Here is a 17,218-nt window from a genome sequence, read left to right on the forward strand (position 1 = left end):
GTGAGAAAACCTATGAATTGTAAAAAACATAGTAGGGCTTTCTCATGCAAATCCTCTCTCAGTCAAAACAAAGAATTCATGCAGGAGAGAAATCTTTTGAAGGAAAAAAATTCTTCTGTCTAACAGTTCTCCAGAGTCACTGTAAATCTCATACAGGAAATAAACCTTATGAATGTAAAGAACAGATGAAAACTTATTACAAGAAATCAGACCTTCAGGCCTGGAGCGATACTACAGCGGGTGGGGCATTTTCCTGCATGCAGCTGACCTGGGATCGATTCCCAGTACCCCATTTGGTTCCCTGAGCACTGCCAGTGAACGACGGGAATGCTGCCTTGGAAAGACGGGGAGCACTGGTCTCCCTCTGGGGGAGCAAGACACTCTCTGCCCCCTACAACTGTGTCTGTTGCTGAAGAACTCTGACTCACTGGCCAGACTCCTGCATTCTCTATTATGAATGCAGGGATTGGAGTGAGGCCCTAGGCGGGCACATTACAAACCGCTGGACCTTCAAAGGCTAGGGTTAAAAATTAAAAACACAATAGGAGATGCTGAATAATGAGAATTTCATCTTAAAGCACACGAATCCTGGCATCTTGTCCATGGCAAAAGCAGGAACCAACACAAAAGACTCGCAGTTCTTTCCCTGCACCATCGTACAGACTGGTTGGATGGCAAGCACTAAGATCTTGGCATGGTGAAAGGGACATGAATATCATGGAAGCCAGGGAGCATTTTGCATCCAGGAATCGCAAGACCACCCAAAAAATGATTTCAGACTGTGCACAATACTAATGGCTTATGTTTACTCTTAAAACTACCAGCACAGGGGCTGCAGAGGTAGCACAGCGGGTAAGGCGTTTGCCTTGCACGTGGCCTAGCCGGGTTCAAGTCCCAGAATCCCATATGATCCCCTGAGCAGCAACAGGAGTAACTCCTGAGTGTAGAGACAGGAGTAACCCCTGTGTATCACTAGGTGTTACCCAAAAAGCAAAAAAAAAAAAAACCAAAAAACGCCCAGAACACTAAACTATTTTGGGCAAGAACACTAAATAGTGAGTAGGACATTTGCCTTTTACTTCCTGAATCCAGCTTCAATTCCCAGCATCTAATATGGTTCCTCAAGTTCTGGCAGGAGGAAATCCTGAGTTTAGAGCCAGGAGTAACCAATGAGCACCACTAGGTGTGGTCCCAAAACAAAACAAAACAAAACAAATAAACCACAAGACCATTCCTTCTGTACCTCAGGAGCCCTCCATCCCATACATACTCATGTCCTCTGATGCTTGGGCTTTCCCTGCAGTTCTTTCAGTTTCACATTATTTTATATATTCCCTTTCCACTTTTAGTGAGGCTGCAGTTGCTCATGATTAAATAAATAAAACAATGAGCGAGTTGCCCAAAATATTACAGAAGGGGCTAGGTTGAGAATAAAGAGCATAGGGAGTTTTCCTTGCACGTGGCTGACACAAGTTCAGTCCTGGTGCTATAGCTGATCCCCAGAGCCCTTCCAGGAGTGGTCCCTGAGTGCAGAGCCAGGAAATCATTAGAAGGCCAGGCTCAACCAATAACAGGTGAAACACCTAGGTGTAATTCTGATTCCCAGGACTAGAACCTTAGGGCCACAGTTTCCATGCTATATTGACACTGCAATGCCTACAAACCAGAAGCAACTTCAAGCCTGCCGTGTAGAGTTCACTATGGATTCTACATTGGAACTCATTAGCTAGAGCCCCATGTGAAAGTCTGAGGGATGCAAAAGACATTCCTCTTTTGGAGTTTCGAATAGGAAACTGCCTTTCGGGCCCCGAAATGAGCCACTTGGCCTGCACGCAGTTGACTCAAGTTTGCTTCCTGAGCTGAAACTCAAGAGTCAGCACTGACACTGGGTGACTTTCCCCATATCCCTGGCAGTCATGCCCATGAACTGCCTCTGGGGCCATAAAAGTTCACTGAAGTCCATGAGCCAGAGACTCACAAATCTTAGAAGAGAGCAACAAGCTGCAGAGATGCTCCAGACCTCAAAGCCACCATAAGGTTAAACATTTAACTCCAGCTGTATCACCCTATTTAAAATTGTAAAATTCCTGGAGCAACAACCCATACTCTACACCACTGATGTACCAGGAATAGCACACCACATCAGATGGGGTGTAAAGTAGAAGACAACCAATTAAATCACACAAGGCTTGGCCTGTAACAACGTGTTAATTACCTGTTGTTACACAAGGGCTTAACAACTCTATTGTGAGGTTCAACAAGCTTCACACACTTTCCTCTAAGGAAACTTTTTGGATCATTTTAGAGGCTTTTTCATAAGAAATAATGCAAAATAATATAAGACCTGTTAAGGTCTTTTTTTTATGACATCTTATTGTCTTATTCCTACTTTGGACAAACTTGCAGGCTATCGAATGTAGCCTGCCCACAGGGCAGAGTCTGGCAAACTCCCCGTGGCGCACCAAGTATGCCAAATACCAGTAACAATGATGGGTCTCATTCTCCTAAATAGCTTTGAATATAGTCTCAGGGCTAGGATGAAAGAGACGTTACTGGGGCCTGCTCGAGGCAATCGACGAATAACAGGATGATGAAATGAAATAAAATGAAAATGAAATATAAGACCTGCTTTGGGGGCCAGATTGGGTGGTGCTGGAAAGGTGTAATAGTGGTGGGATTGGTGTTTGAACATTGAGTGTAATAAATTGTGAACTTTATAAAAAAATTTTTAAGTCAGCCCTGAGCACCGCTGGGACTACCTCCCAACCTCCCCCAAATTTTAAAATATATTACAGAAGAACCTACGGTAATATTGGAAGTAGCAGGTAAGATTATCAAGTTTCTTCTGAGTACAAAAAGGATCTGCTCTATTTTAGAGTCCTATTTGGGGACCCTTATCTCTCAAAATTGGTCAACTTCTTGTGGCCACAGTCAGTTATGTAACTAACATACCATACCCACCCTCTACGCTCTCTGTGGTGTGATCATTTTTAGACATTCCTTCTTTGGTAATGAATGTCTTCCCATATAATATTTGTGCAGAGACATCCTCAAGATTTAAAGGCATCAGTCCCTCTTGCTTACCACTATTAATGGTACCAAGTACTATTAGAAGTCGTGTTCATTCAGCAGAAGGATCACATGATGCAAGATGACCCTGCTCTTTAGGCAGCAGGTAGCCCACAGAGAACCTTGACACATTCCACACTGTGTAGTCAATTAAAGGACCTCAATCACCTTCAGACTGACACCACTATTTCCTAAAACTGCAAGTGAGGGCAGGATTGTAAACAATTAGAGACAAAATCTGAGCTGCTGGTTGGTCTTTTAAAACACCTGAGCCCCTATGTACTTCTCCAAACGTGGCAGAAAGCAAATCTGATGCGCAACGAAGGATGGTACAAAAGTAACTTAAGAGCACCCTAGGAACCTCTTATTCCAATTTACCCTACACTCCCAAATCCCTACTGTATATTGGGAAACATTTCTCCGTCCACATTCTGGTTGACAGAAGTAGATCAAAAAAATCCTTCTTTGCACATTCAGAGAATAGAAGACTCGCAACACGTATTACCTTTAAAGTGGGATGTGGGGAAACAACCTCATTTTTTTAGGTCTATTTCCTCAGGGTTTTTGGAACCATGCTCTTCTATGTGCACGTGCTCTGGGTCATGATCCAGAGGATGTACTCTTACAAAGGTAAAACCTGTTCAGTGTGTGCATAATCTGTTCATCTGTTCCCCTACACAATAAGGATAACAAAAACTGTGCAAACTCCTCTAATTTTTTAGCTTTGGGGATATGAAATCCTAAGAAACAAGGCCTAGCTCAACCAGTAACAGGTGAAACGCCTGGGAGTTGTTCGGGTCCCCTCGACGAGAACCTTAGAACCAGACTTTCCATGCTATATTGACGCTTCGATGCCTACAACCTAGAAGCACCTTCAAGCCTCACAGTGTGGACTGAACCATTGATTCTACAGTGCAATAAAGCCCTACGTGAAAGTCTGAGGGATGCCAAGGACATTCCTCTTCTTTTGTAGATCAGAACGGAGAACTGCCTTTCTGGCCCCAATGTGGGCTTAAACGTGAGCCCCAGCTTTACCTTTGCCACAGCTGCACAAGCGCTTTAATGTTTGGCTCCAAAAGTTAGGCATAGCATCTGGAGATTTAACCCAGTCATTAGGTCCCAGAAAAAGACCAACGGGATATTCAAGCAAGAATCTAGAGCCAGGTGCAGCAGGATGGCCAAGTGCTTTAAGAGCAGTAGCTGCCACAGCTTTTTTACATAGGCGAATAACTGAGGTTGGGGACAGGCATGAATAATCCACATCTCTCATCAATTAACACTACTCTTTAAAACCAAGACACACATTTTTTGCATGATAGATTGTTGCTTCTTCAATGTTATGTCCTCTTTCAGAATATCCAGTTTTCACCTTAAATTCATGTAATACCCTGAACCCTGCTACTTTATTGCCTAGGCCACGGTCCTCCTCTAAAGAAGTCTTATCTACAAACCTAGGAATATACATACACCAAAAGACCTGATCTCTCTAACACTCCTTTTGAAATTCGGATCTCACTGTTTACAGATTGCAGCTGCTTTCTGGAACAGGGCACCACTAAGTCCAGATATACTGCAGTGACCTCAACCAATGTAGTCAAAAGTGGTGTTTTTCCAAGAGTTTTGACAATTGACCTAACCCCCAGCACGAGATCTCGGGTAAAATCATTAAGATTTAAAATGAAACAAAAATGAGGGGCAGAGCTCAAGGGATACATTTTCCCTATCAGGATCACTAGGGAAGAAAACCCTGGTGTTCAAGGAGTGGCACAATTCTTCTAGTCTGTCCAAAGCATTCAAAAGATTTCCTGCAGAGCCCTTCAAAATTCCAAATGACGCTATCCACCAGAACTTGCTGCTTCCAGGATCATCCTGGGCCAAAATTGCTGCTTCACTTAAATTCATTGTGACGTGAAGGAGGATCTTAGTATCAAACACAGGTTGTAAAGCTGCAGAAGAGCACAGACAGCAGGTACAGGAAGGAAAGATTCTAACTTGGCATGCTCATGAAATTATGCAGACTTCTGTCCAAACCATAAACATAAGACTTAAGATACAGGAGCCAGCCATGCCAGTTTTCCCAATCTTCCTCAACTTTACTTCAAGAGCTCACGGAATTTCTAAGAGATACCTATGAAAACACCTTTGGGGACGGTGCTCTTTGTGGAGGAGCCTGTGAACGTTACGTGCAAAGACTGGCAGTTCCTGCCTGGCTGATGAGCAGAGGACCCTGTTCGGTGACGTGATGCTGGAAAACTACAGGACCTGGAGTCATTGGGACTTTCTGTCATCACACCTGAAGCAATCAACAAGTTGAAGCAAAGAGTAGAGCCATGAAAAAGTAAAAATGAAATAAGGAGTAGAGCCATGGATGATAGATAACTCAAAACAGAGACTCTCTGGAAAGAAACACTACAAATAAAAACAATGTAGAAAAAATTTCTCAAGGAAGCCAGACCTAATTCAACATGAAAGAACGCACACAGGAGAGAAACCCTATGTACATAAACAATGTAGGAAAACATTCATAGTGAAATCATCTCTCATTCAACATGAGAGGACTCAAACAAGAGAGACACCTTGTTCATGTATTGAATGTAGAAGATCTTTCTCGTAGAAGTGATGTCTGATTGAACATAAGGAATTCACATGAGATAAACCCTACGAATGCAGTGAATGCAGGAAGAAATCTGTCTCCATTAAGTCATTACTGATTGAACATAACAGGATTCACACGAGAGAAACCCTGTAAATGTAGGAAAAAATTCTCATTGAAATCAAACCTCACTAACCATGAGAGGATTTACACAGGAGACCCTATGAATGTAGGAAAACTTTCCTTTCAAATCATACCTAACTGAATAGGAACGAAATTCACAGAGAAAACCTGTGAATGGAAAGGAAACGGGAAAACTTTCTCATTATAATCATATCTCATTAAACAATATGGAATTCACACACGTGAGAAACCCTATGAATTGTAAAGAAAGTAAGAAAATTTTTCGATAAAATTGTTCCTCACTCGACATAATTCATGCAGGGGAGAAAGCCTATGAATATCAAGAATGGATAAAACCTTTTTACAACAAATCAGGTCTCCCTATACACAACATATTGCACAAAGAGAACAAACCCTTAGAGTATGAAATGTAGGAAAAGCTGATTCATGAAATCAAACCTCACTGAACTTGAGAAGATTCACAAAGGAGAGAAACCCTATGAATGCAAGAGAACTTTCTCCAAGGTCGGCAAGCCAGGCCAGGAAAGGCCCAAACAGAGTCCCAGAAGGTTCTTACTCCCACACTGCTTTCTCTCTGGGTGGACCCCACTGTTTCAGGATTGAGACTTAGTCAGAAACCAACTTGCTGAAAATTCAAGTATGCAAGTTTTTGTGACTGAAATCTTGACTCGGAATGGGCTACCTCCCTTACCTCCCTGTACTTCTGGAAGCTCTGGCAGTCACACCCAGGAACCACGCACCGTACCATGTAGGCTCATCTATTGTTCTTGCTCCAGAGACTCAAAATCTTGAAAGAGACCAAGCAGCTGCCCAAACTCCTTCTATCATCCATGCATAGCTGAGGCCTCAGGGGCCAGCCCAGGGCCCGCCCAAACTGAGCCCTGGCTGCTGCTCACTCCCCAACTGCAAAGTCGCAGTCATGCATCTGGTCAGACTCCACTATCTCAGAACCGAGACTTACCCAGAAATAAACCTGCTGAAAGTTCAGGTGTGCAGGTCTTTGTGACCAAAATCAACAGGCTTTCTCAGTGTTGGGATGGGCTACATTATAAATCAGTGTTTAAATACAATTCCAAACTTAAATAAATGATGGAACTTTCAGACCCATGGAATTCTGAATTCAGAGCCCAGATATCAACCCTCAGAGTCAGAGGCTCTGTCTGAGTCTATTACAAAGGAGAGGAATTCATGAAGTTAGGCCAAAGAAAGGCTCCTCAGCAAATGCCGCTAAGATAACTATGCTCCACTTAACCCAAAATGACACCACATCCTTCTTTCATACCATATACCTCAAAAACATTATCCTAACTGAAATAAAAAATGACACAAAAGGTTAATGGTTATAGGATGTCACTTAGAATGGACAAACTCATAGAAATGGAAAACAGATGGGTGAATTTGGAAGAGCAAGGAAGGCATGAGGAGACATAGCTTAATGGGTACAGGGTTTTATTAAGGGCAGATTAAAATACTTTGAACTAGACAGAAGTGGTGCTTTCACAACACTATGAATTGACCAAATGCCACTAATGTTACCAATAAAATGGTTAATTCTCGGTGCTGGAGCATTATAGCACAGCGGGGAGGGCATTCTCCTTGCAATCAGTCAACCCGGGTAAGATTCCCAGCATCCCATATAATCCCCTGTGCACCGCCAGGTGGAATTCCCTAGTGCAAATCCAGGAGTAACCCCTTTGATCCGCAGGTGTGACGCAAAATAATGGTTAACACTCAATGATTGGAAAGAGTATTCAAGTAGCTGCTGTGCCTTGCACGCAGCCGAACCGGGTTTGGTCCCCTGAAAAGCATATGTTACCCCAAACCTGCCAGGAGTGATTCCTGAGTAGAAAGCCAAAAGTAAGCCCTGAACAGAGCTAGATATGGCCTAAAATACAAAACAAGAAAAGAAATTCTTTGACACAACAAAATCACTTCTGGAAAAAAAAAAACTCCTGGGCAGTCATCTGACATAAAAAACACTTATCTAGAGACATTTACACCCCTTTTTGATTATATCATATTCAAAATAGGGAAAAGATAGGAATTCACCTAAATGCCCATCCACATATGACTAGCCAAAGAAGCAAGAGCATACTGACACTGGAATACTATTCTGTCATTTTAAAAGATAAAATGTCATTCTGGACAAAATGGAATAGACCAAGTCTGGAAGTTAAAGACAATCATCACTATTTACTCATTTGGAGTATGCATTACTAAAGAAAGTACACCCCGAAGAAATAACAAAATTGGCTTGCTCTTTAAGCCCGTGTACTCACTTAAACATGCATACCACTTGCTTCTGTGTTCTTTACTTGCCTTTTTCTACTCTGGAGAATCCTGTGTTCTCTCCCGAACACACATTTCTTCCTTTCTCTGTCCTCACAGATTTTCAAGTTTTAATTAGAACTAAATTCCTTTGCCCTTTTTTTCCTGCCTCTTAGAGGCGAGCGTTTCTTGCCTCCTCGCTCCGCGTCACCCTTTCCCTCGGCAGACTCGCCCCAGCAGCAGCAGCCAAGCGCCATGGGATTTGGAGTTCAGAAGACTCCCGCAGGCCTCCAGGTGCTCAAAGATTACCTGGCGGACAAAAGCTACATCGAGGGGTACGTGTCGTCACAGACCAACGTGGCGGTGTTTGAGGAGGTCACAGGCCCACCCCCTTGTATCATGCCCTTCGCTGGTACAACCACATCAAGTCCTTCGAGAAGGAGAAGGCCAGTCTGCTAGGGGTGAAGAAAGCTCTGGGCAAATGTGGCCCTGCTAATGTGGAAGACACCACGGGAAGTGGAGCTGGGGACAGTAAAGATGATGACGACATTAATCTCTTTGGATCTGATGAGGATGAGGGGAGCGAAGAAGCAAAGAATCTAAGAGAAGAACGCCTTGCACAGTATGAATCAAAGAAAGCCAAAAAAACTGAACTTGTTGCCAAGTCTTCCATCTTACTAGATGTGAAGCCTTGGGAAGATGAAACGGAGATGGCAAAATTAGAGGAGTGCATCAGAAGCATTCAAGCAGATGGCTTGGTTTGGGGCTCTACCAAACTAGTACCAGTAGGATACGTAATTAGCAAACTTCAAATACAGTGTGTGGTTGAAGATGATAAAGTTGGAACAGATATGCTGGAGGAGCAGATCACTGCTTTTGAGTACTAGGTGCAGTCCATGGATGTGGCTGCTTTCAATGAGATTTAAATCCATTATGGATCACGGCTCTTCAATAAAGGCTTGCAGGAACAACAAAAACAACAAAACTAAATTGCTTCAGGGCCGGGACAGCAGAACGGTGAGTGAAGCATTTGCCTTGCACAGGACCAACCTGCATTCTACCCCCAGAATCCCATGTGGTTCCCGAGTACAGCAAGGAATAATTACTGAGGGTAGAGCTAGCAGCAACCCTTGAGCTTCACCGGGTCTTACCAAAAAAAAAAAAAAAACAATTATTTTAAGTTTTAAAAAATAATAAAACGCTCTTGCTTCACCAAAAAAGTAAAAAGGAAAGAAAATAACAAACTTGCTAGACTGAAGGAATACAATGGTGACTCTCTGAGAGAAGGAGTAGGTAGTGGAAGGAACCAGCTGGGGTCTTTTTGGTGGTGGGATAGCACCCAAAACTTGGTGGTGGATGTTGTGACAATTATATACATACAAAGGTCTGAAGCTAACAGGAGAACCTTCACAGTATTTCAAACCAATTTTAAGGCAATTTTGAAAAACTACATTTTTGTACGAGGTGAATTTTGTTGTGTCAATTTCTCAATAAAAATAAACTGCAAGGAAAATATGTGGGAATGTATCAACAACAAAATGATTCAGGAAAAGGCACATCTCAATATGCACAGAAGAGACTAACAGCTTCATTATTGTATCTATGTCATGCTACTTAACCCGAATTAAGTCACACATCTCTATGGTTTTATCTGCCAGATGGAAAGTCATCAAACACAGATGAAAAATCAAGAACACCTATTTTCCCATTTCTTAAATATTTTTCACCCTACTTGGGGGGGTATAGGTTCTTGGATCTATATATGAACCATTTTTAGCACATGTAATCTGATTAATGGCAAATATATTCCCAAGGACAACAAACTGTGCATAAAAAATTAAGAATATCAGGAAATGGAGAGATAAAAAAGCAGGTCAGGCATAGGAACTGCACATAGCTAACCTGCGTTCAGTCTCCATGGCATCCAATATGGTCTCCCAAGCACTACCAAGAGTAATATCTGAGTGCAGAGCCAGGAGGAATCACTAAGCATCGCCAGGTGTTACCTGCCTTCCCCGCCCAAAAAAAGTAAGGATATCAGACTTTAGGAAGTATATCTCTCTCAAGGATTGATACACAAGCGAATAAAATAATTGAGCTTCAAAAGATTTTACATATCAAAAGAGAGAAATAATTGGTTTTGCTTTCTAAAAACTGCTTCTTAGAACAGTTCAAATCTGGGGCCAGAGAGACAGTTCGGTGGACAGGGTGTTCCTCTTCCATGCAGCTGCCCTAAGTTGAGTCCCCAGAACCTCATATGGTCCTGAGCCCTGCCAGGATTGACCCCTGAGCACAGAGCTAGGAGTAAGTCATGAGTAGCTCCTAGTGGGACCCAACACACACACACACACGCACACACACACACACACGCACACAAGAACACACCATTCCATGTCCTATTCTACGAAGCAACTCAATTGGCTGCAGTCTCAGTGATGCCTGTAGTCTCTGGAAGTGGGGGATCGCCAATCCCGGGAGTGCCAGGATCTTTGATACCTGTGGGATTTATCACTGCTCCTACTCCTACTCCTTCGACCATGCCATTCAGAACGCTCCTTGTGCCTGCCAGCGAACTTGCATATCTGATCTTTGATTTCTGTTCCTATCCCTGTTCTTTTCTTCCCTTTCCTCCCTCCTACTTAAAGACCTGTGTTCCTGTTTGGGCTTCTCCTTCTTTGGCTCCCTGTCTATGGCCTCTGCTCTGGAGTGGGAGTCTGTCCTTGTGTAAACACACAAAAAATAAAACGGCCGGCGGTCTGGCCACTTCCCCACTCCAGGGAGGTCGATGGCGATGGTCAGGTGAAGGAAGGAACGAGGCCAAGCTAGTTGGTCTTAGTAGCCGTTTATTACATGGAAGAGATGTATGTCATGGAGGCCTCAGGAATCCTCGAGCACGTGCGCCTTTGTTCTCTCCGCTTCTGTCCTCAGCCCCATCTTCCCAGGTTCTCTGATGCACGTGTCCCCCAGAGAGCCCTGAAATCTCCCTTATCTAGATCATAGTACCTCTGAAGGGCGCAATATAATGATGTCATCAAAAGGAGTTACAGAAAGAACATTGAGGCAGCAAACATACATTGTTTCCTTACATCCCCAGGCCAGTAATCCTGGCCTCACCTTTTCACAAGCTACAAGCACATAGATTAGCACAACAAAGACCAGTCTGCTAGAGCTTGGAATCTACATCTCCATAAAAGCAGTCTCATCCACTCTAGTCAGGACACACAGGAAACTGCTTCTAGGACGTGTTTCTCCTCTCCTTGTCCAACCAATATATAAGCATACATAATATTAATCATTTTGTATGGACACAGTAAGAAATACTTTGAGCTTATAGAATTGCTCTCCTAGGACCATCTCGATCTCAGACTGCAGTGCTCAGGCCAGATATCTTTCCTATTCCTAGCAGCAGGGCCCTAGTCTCGTCGTTACTTTTGGATCATGACATCATTTGCCTATGATCAAACTCTTAACTTATAGTTAAGAATCGTGGCACCTTGGCCTGGCCCATCACGATGCCAGGGTAGCACATAACTTACCGGCTTGCCCTGGTTCCATCCAGTCCCACGTCGGGACCCTGCCCTTGGGGTGCTAGGAAGTAGGGCAACTGAGGCTTAAGTTGAGAAGGCAGATGCCCAGGAGTGAATAACATTCAAAGCCAATCAATTCCTAAGTTACGGAGCATAGTAATTAATTGTCTTCCTGTATCTATACAAAAGGACATTGCATTAAGGTTAACTGCTCAAAAGACATAAGGAGAGGAGAAAGACAATATTAACTTACAGTACAGCTTCAGTGTCTAAGCAGGATGAGACCTTACAAATTGGTTGGGGAAGAGAGCATAGAAGAGGTTACAGACAGACAAAGTAATGGGAGTGACTCGGGAGCACTGTGATGGGTACAATCTGATAAACCTAAGCTCCGTGTACTCCAACAGTCCTGACCTCAGGGGAGCTGTGGTACTGCTTCATCCCCTCTCCGGACTCTGACTTCAGAACCTTTTCAGAGTTCTTGCTGATGAACTTTTTACATTCGGGGGAATCGTTTTCCTTTAGCATCTTGCTTCTGGGTGATGAACAGGAGACCTCTGGTTCTGGCTGTACCTCCCACTTTTCTGTCTTCATTTTCTTTTTCCCCCTTTTTGTCTGGAGATTAAAAAAAATGGAAGGGAGCCACAAAAAGGAAATGAAAAAATAAAAAGCTCTCCCCCAACGTACTTATTTTCTAAATACACTGCATCAAATGCAGAACCAGGAGTAAGCCAAAGCACCAACGGGTGTGACCTCCCACCCCCCAAAAATTAACTTGAAGTTGGGGTGGTGGTGCTTGGAGGACCACATGGTATGCAAGAGATCAAACTCTGGTTCTGTGTATAAATCAAACGCCCTACCCACTCGCTGTACTATTATCATCCAGTCTAATAACTTGAATTTTAATAGTATATTCATGGCAAGACAGCAAAAAAGAGCAAAGTCTATAAGATGCAGAGTCAAAAGATTCAAATTATCATCCTCCAATTTAAAAATGATGAGCGGTGAAAATGTCTTCAATGATTTTCTAGAAAGTGTGTATGCACATCAGTATATTCTTTAAATTTACTTTTCTCTAGGGAAGTCGAGATAAAATAAAATGAGTATCAGGGCTGGAGCAATAACATCGCAGGTAGGGTGTTTGCCTTGCACACTGCCAACCCAAGTTCGATTCCCAGAATCTCATATAGTACCCCGAGCAACACCAGGAGTAATTCCTGAGTGCAAAGCTAGGAGTAACCCCTGTGTATTGCCGGGTACGACCCAAAAAGAAAAAAAATTGAGTATCTACATTTGTATCTTGACATAAACAAGTTTACTAAGTCATGATTTCTAGAGAGCTTTGTATATGAACATTTCCTATTAGAAAGTAAACATACCTTTCTATGGTTACATAAACAGCTTTATTCATAAGAAAAAAAACAATTAAGACCACCTAGAATCTTTTTTGGTCATAACATTTTACCTTCTTTTGTGTGTGTTTTTTTTTTGGTGGGTTTGTCATCTTCAGAGTCCTCAGCTGAACTGTTTGAAGGCATGTGAGCCCAACAGCCCTTCTCCTGAAGCAGTCTGGTCACATCATCCAGTTCATCTGAGTCCTTAGGAGCCCTATAGTTAGACACATGATCCACTCGAATAGTTTGTCCTTTGATCTAAGACAAAAAGCCAACGCATCATCAAAGACAGCCCTCCTTCCAAACTAAGTGATCCACACCAACTTCCTGATATTTCAATCTCTGGGAAAATCTCCAACACTGTTTGCCCAACTGGTGTGTTTGAGCACTTTTTCCCAGCTAGCAATTTTCTCTGCTCTCAGGGCAACCACATGGGGCCTGAGGGCTACTGAGCCCCTGAGGCAAGTGCACTAGCATCATCGGTCAGTTTACCCCTGTGTGCCATACAAATATTTTTGTGCTCTATTTATGTCATGACATAAAAAAAAACTCTGGGAAATTTTGTGACTAGTTCACACTTATACTTTGCTGTGAAACACAAACTCTGTGCAAGGAACAAAATAGTAATTACTCACATCAAACAAAACCATTTCATTTTTCAAGCATAGACTTAAAAATTCTTTTTTGATGGTGGGGGGAGTTGAGCCACTACTGAATGTGCTCAGAAGGTCATATAGGGTGTCCAGATCATAACCCTGGTCAGCCACAGGTAAGGTATGAGCCTTACCCACTGTAGGATCACTTCAGTCCCCGATACATACTTAATTCTATAGGCATCAGGCACTCTACATTCCCAAAGTCTAGCTTTTATTGTTCCAATACAAGGTCTGATTTTAGTCTTATCTTTAAGTCTAATCTACCTCTTTTCATCTATCCTATTTCCCATTTAAAACACTTTTGAGGGGTTGATGCGATAGCACAGCGGGTAGGGCATTTGCCTTGCACGCGGCTGACCCGGGTTCGATTCCCAGCATCCCATATGGTCCCCTGAGCACCGCCAGCAGTAATTCCTGAGTGCATGAGCCGGGAGTAACCCCTGTGCATTGCCAGGTGTGACCCAAAAAGCAATAAATAAATAAATAAATATTTTTGAGGGGCCGGAGCGATAGCACAGAGGGTAGGGCATTTGCCTTGTAGCTGACGGATCCAGGTTTGATCCCCAGCATTCCATCCCCAGCAAGGCCAGAAGTAATTCCTGAGTGCAGAGCGAGGAGTAACCCCTGAGCATTGCTGCATACAACCCGAAAAGAAAAAATATGTTTTGAAAACCATTCCTTCTTTGAGGCAATTTGAATATAGGCTCCATAAAATGGAAACCTATATCCCCATTCCATGCTATCCTTGAAACTCCTGATTATTGGTGCAATCATTGATACATTCTCCACGAGTCACTCTCCTGGGCTGGAGAACTACAGTGTTGAGGAGGGAAAGGTAAGAAACAAAGGCCTCCCTGGGTGGGTGGAGAAATAGCTAATACTGAGGAAGAAAAAAGTGCTGACTGGGGCAGAGGCCCATGTAATTGCTTCCTAGAACCATTTTTCCACACCCCTGAAACTCTTTATGTCTCATCCTGGTGGCCCCTGGGACTTTCTGAACCAGGGGAAAAATAAAACTAAACTACTACATCAGAAACCTTCAGCGAAATCCTGTTTATTACTTATACCCACCTTGATGCCATTAAAATTGTCAACCTCCAGTATTGTGCTCTGCTGGACTTCATAGCAAAGGAAGCAGAAATCACTTGGATTTCCCAGGCTTCTTATCCTGTACCAGATTTATGGTAACAATCTCACCGTATCTATTTATTTACAAAAAAGACACACTATTAGAAATAAAATGTTCAGAATGCTTGACAAACAAAACTTAAATACTGAGTATAAAAGACGAAGCTAGAACCAGATGACGAATGAAGATTAACTATAAAAAGGTATACGGAGGGAACTAGAGCAGGACAGTGGGTAGAGCTCTTGCCTTGCATGCAGTCAACCCGGTTCAATCCCTAGCACCCCATATGGTCTCTTGAGCCCGACCAGGAGTGATCCCTGAGCACCACTGGTGTGGCACCCCTAAACAAGACAAAAAAAGTTACTCAAGGATATAATAGGAAATGTCCCATTTAAAAAGTGAATGAAGAGATGAGTAGTGCCTGCCATAGAGGCAGGCTGGGGGGTGGGGGGAAGGTGATGGGAGGGGAAACTGGGGACACTGGTGCTGGGAAATGTAAACTTGGGAGAGATGGGTGTTGGAACACTGACTGAAACCTAATCTTGAACAGCTTTGTAAGGGTCTAGCTTACAGTGACTCAATTAAAAGTAGAAATAAAAAGTTTAAAAATAGTGATAAAAATTAAGACTCAAAATTCCCCCCACCAATTAATATATCCAATCATTCCCAGGAGAGATCCCAGAGCACAGAGCCAGGAGTAATTCCTGAGTAGAGCATGGTGTCACCAGGACAACAGTAAATCTGGTAAAGTGCTTGCCCTGCACACGGCCGAATGACGTTCAATCCCGGGCATCCCATACATTCTCCCGAGCACCACCAGGAACGATTCCTGAGCGCAAAGCCATGACTATTGCCAAGTGAGGAACAAAAACAAAAACAAAATAATATTTTTACTAGAGTCACAAAAAGAAAATATCAAACAGAAATCTTAGTGCGTTTCAGCATATGCTTTGTAGGTAGGCCACCTAGGCTCAATCCCTGGTATCAAATGGTCCCCCAGGCACCACCAGAAGTAATCCCCCAGCACCGAGCTAGGGAAAGTTCCCAGGCATCACTGGAGTGGGACAAATAACAAAAAGAACAAAAAAAATTGATGAATACATTATAAACATAATCATAGACACAAAATTTCTGCCAAAATCTAGCATCTTATAACAGAAACGACTAAAAACAGCTAAAGTGATTTCATGAACTATTTACCTATTTAATGGCTGGAGCAATAGCACATTGGGTAGGGCATTTGCCTTGCACGTGGGTGACCTGGGTTCAATACCCGGCATCCCATATGTTCCCCAAGCACCGCCAGGAGTTATTCCTGAGTGCAGAACCAGGAATAACCTCTGAGAATCGCTGGGTGAGACCCAAAAACCAAAATAAATAAATAAATAAATAAATAAACTTGAGGGGTCAGAGTAAAAGTACAGTAGTGTGGGCAGTTGCCTTGCAAGTGTCAGACCCGGATTTGATCCACGGTATCCCAAATGATCCCCTAAGAAGCACCAGGGAATCTTTCTGAGTACAGAGCCAGGAGTAACCCCTGAGTATTGCCGTGTATGGTCCAAAAACAAATATAAATAAATACATAAACTTGAGGGACCCGATGAAGAGTACATTGGGTAGGGCACATGCCTTACACATATCCAACCTGGGTTCTATTCCCAGTAAAAGATCCACCTAGCACCACCAGGTCTAATTCCTGAATGCAGAGCCAGGAATCAACCCTGAGCCCTGCAGAGTCTGGCCAAAATAATAAGTAAACATATAAATAATGAAAAGACTTGAACAGGGCTGGACAGACAGTACAGGGGTCAAAGTGCTTGCCTTAAATGTGGCAGACCTGGCTTAATCTTTGGTATGACAAATGGGCCCTGAGCCCTGAAACAAGGGGTCACTGACAACAGAGCCAGGAATAAGCCATGAGCACCATCAGGTATGACCCCAAAAGAAAAATAAACTACAAATTGTATCTTAAGTAAAACTTTTAAAACTCCTCAAAGAAACATAGAATTAAATAAATATAAAAATATCCCTTGTTGGGTTTAATGGCTCTAGGGTGAGATACAAAAATCTTCACACAATTTTCTCAAAGAAAACATTTCTGAATCATTTGTAACATATTATTCATAGCAAACAATACAAAATAAATTACCTATGGCTTTCTTTGGGGGCAGGCTTAACTGGTGGACGGACAACCTGAAACAATGGGGGTGAGAAGGTGTAATGAAGGTAGAATTGGTGTTGGGATACTGAATGTAATAAATTCTTGTGAACAACATTATAAAAATAAAATTGAGGGGAAAATATCGTTTGTTGTTGGTTAGGATAACCCAACATAACAAAGGCACTAAAAATCCTTCTCAGGTTGCACTTATTTCTAGAATATAAAGTAACAGAATGGGAGACCAACACCCAAGATTAGTAGAAATAAGTACCAGGAG

At 42.8% G+C, this 17,218-nt stretch overlaps 2 pseudogenes; one reads left to right on the forward strand and one right to left on the reverse strand.

The window, feature by feature from the left end:
- Window positions 1-8,329: 8,329 nt before the first annotated feature.
- LOC130018846 (elongation factor 1-beta-like) lies at window positions 8,330-9,000 on the forward strand (annotated as a pseudogene).
- Window positions 9,001-10,482: 1,482 nt separating this feature from the next.
- The window catches only part of LOC130018851 (RNA-binding motif protein, X-linked 2-like), a 61,467-nt pseudogene continuing 54,731 nt past the window's right edge, over window positions 10,483-17,218 (reverse strand).

This window comes from Sorex fumeus, unplaced genomic scaffold (assembly GCF_029834395.1).
Source record: "Sorex fumeus unplaced genomic scaffold, SorFum_2.1 ptg000293c, whole genome shotgun sequence".
NCBI lineage: Eukaryota > Metazoa > Chordata > Mammalia > Eulipotyphla > Soricidae > Sorex > Sorex fumeus.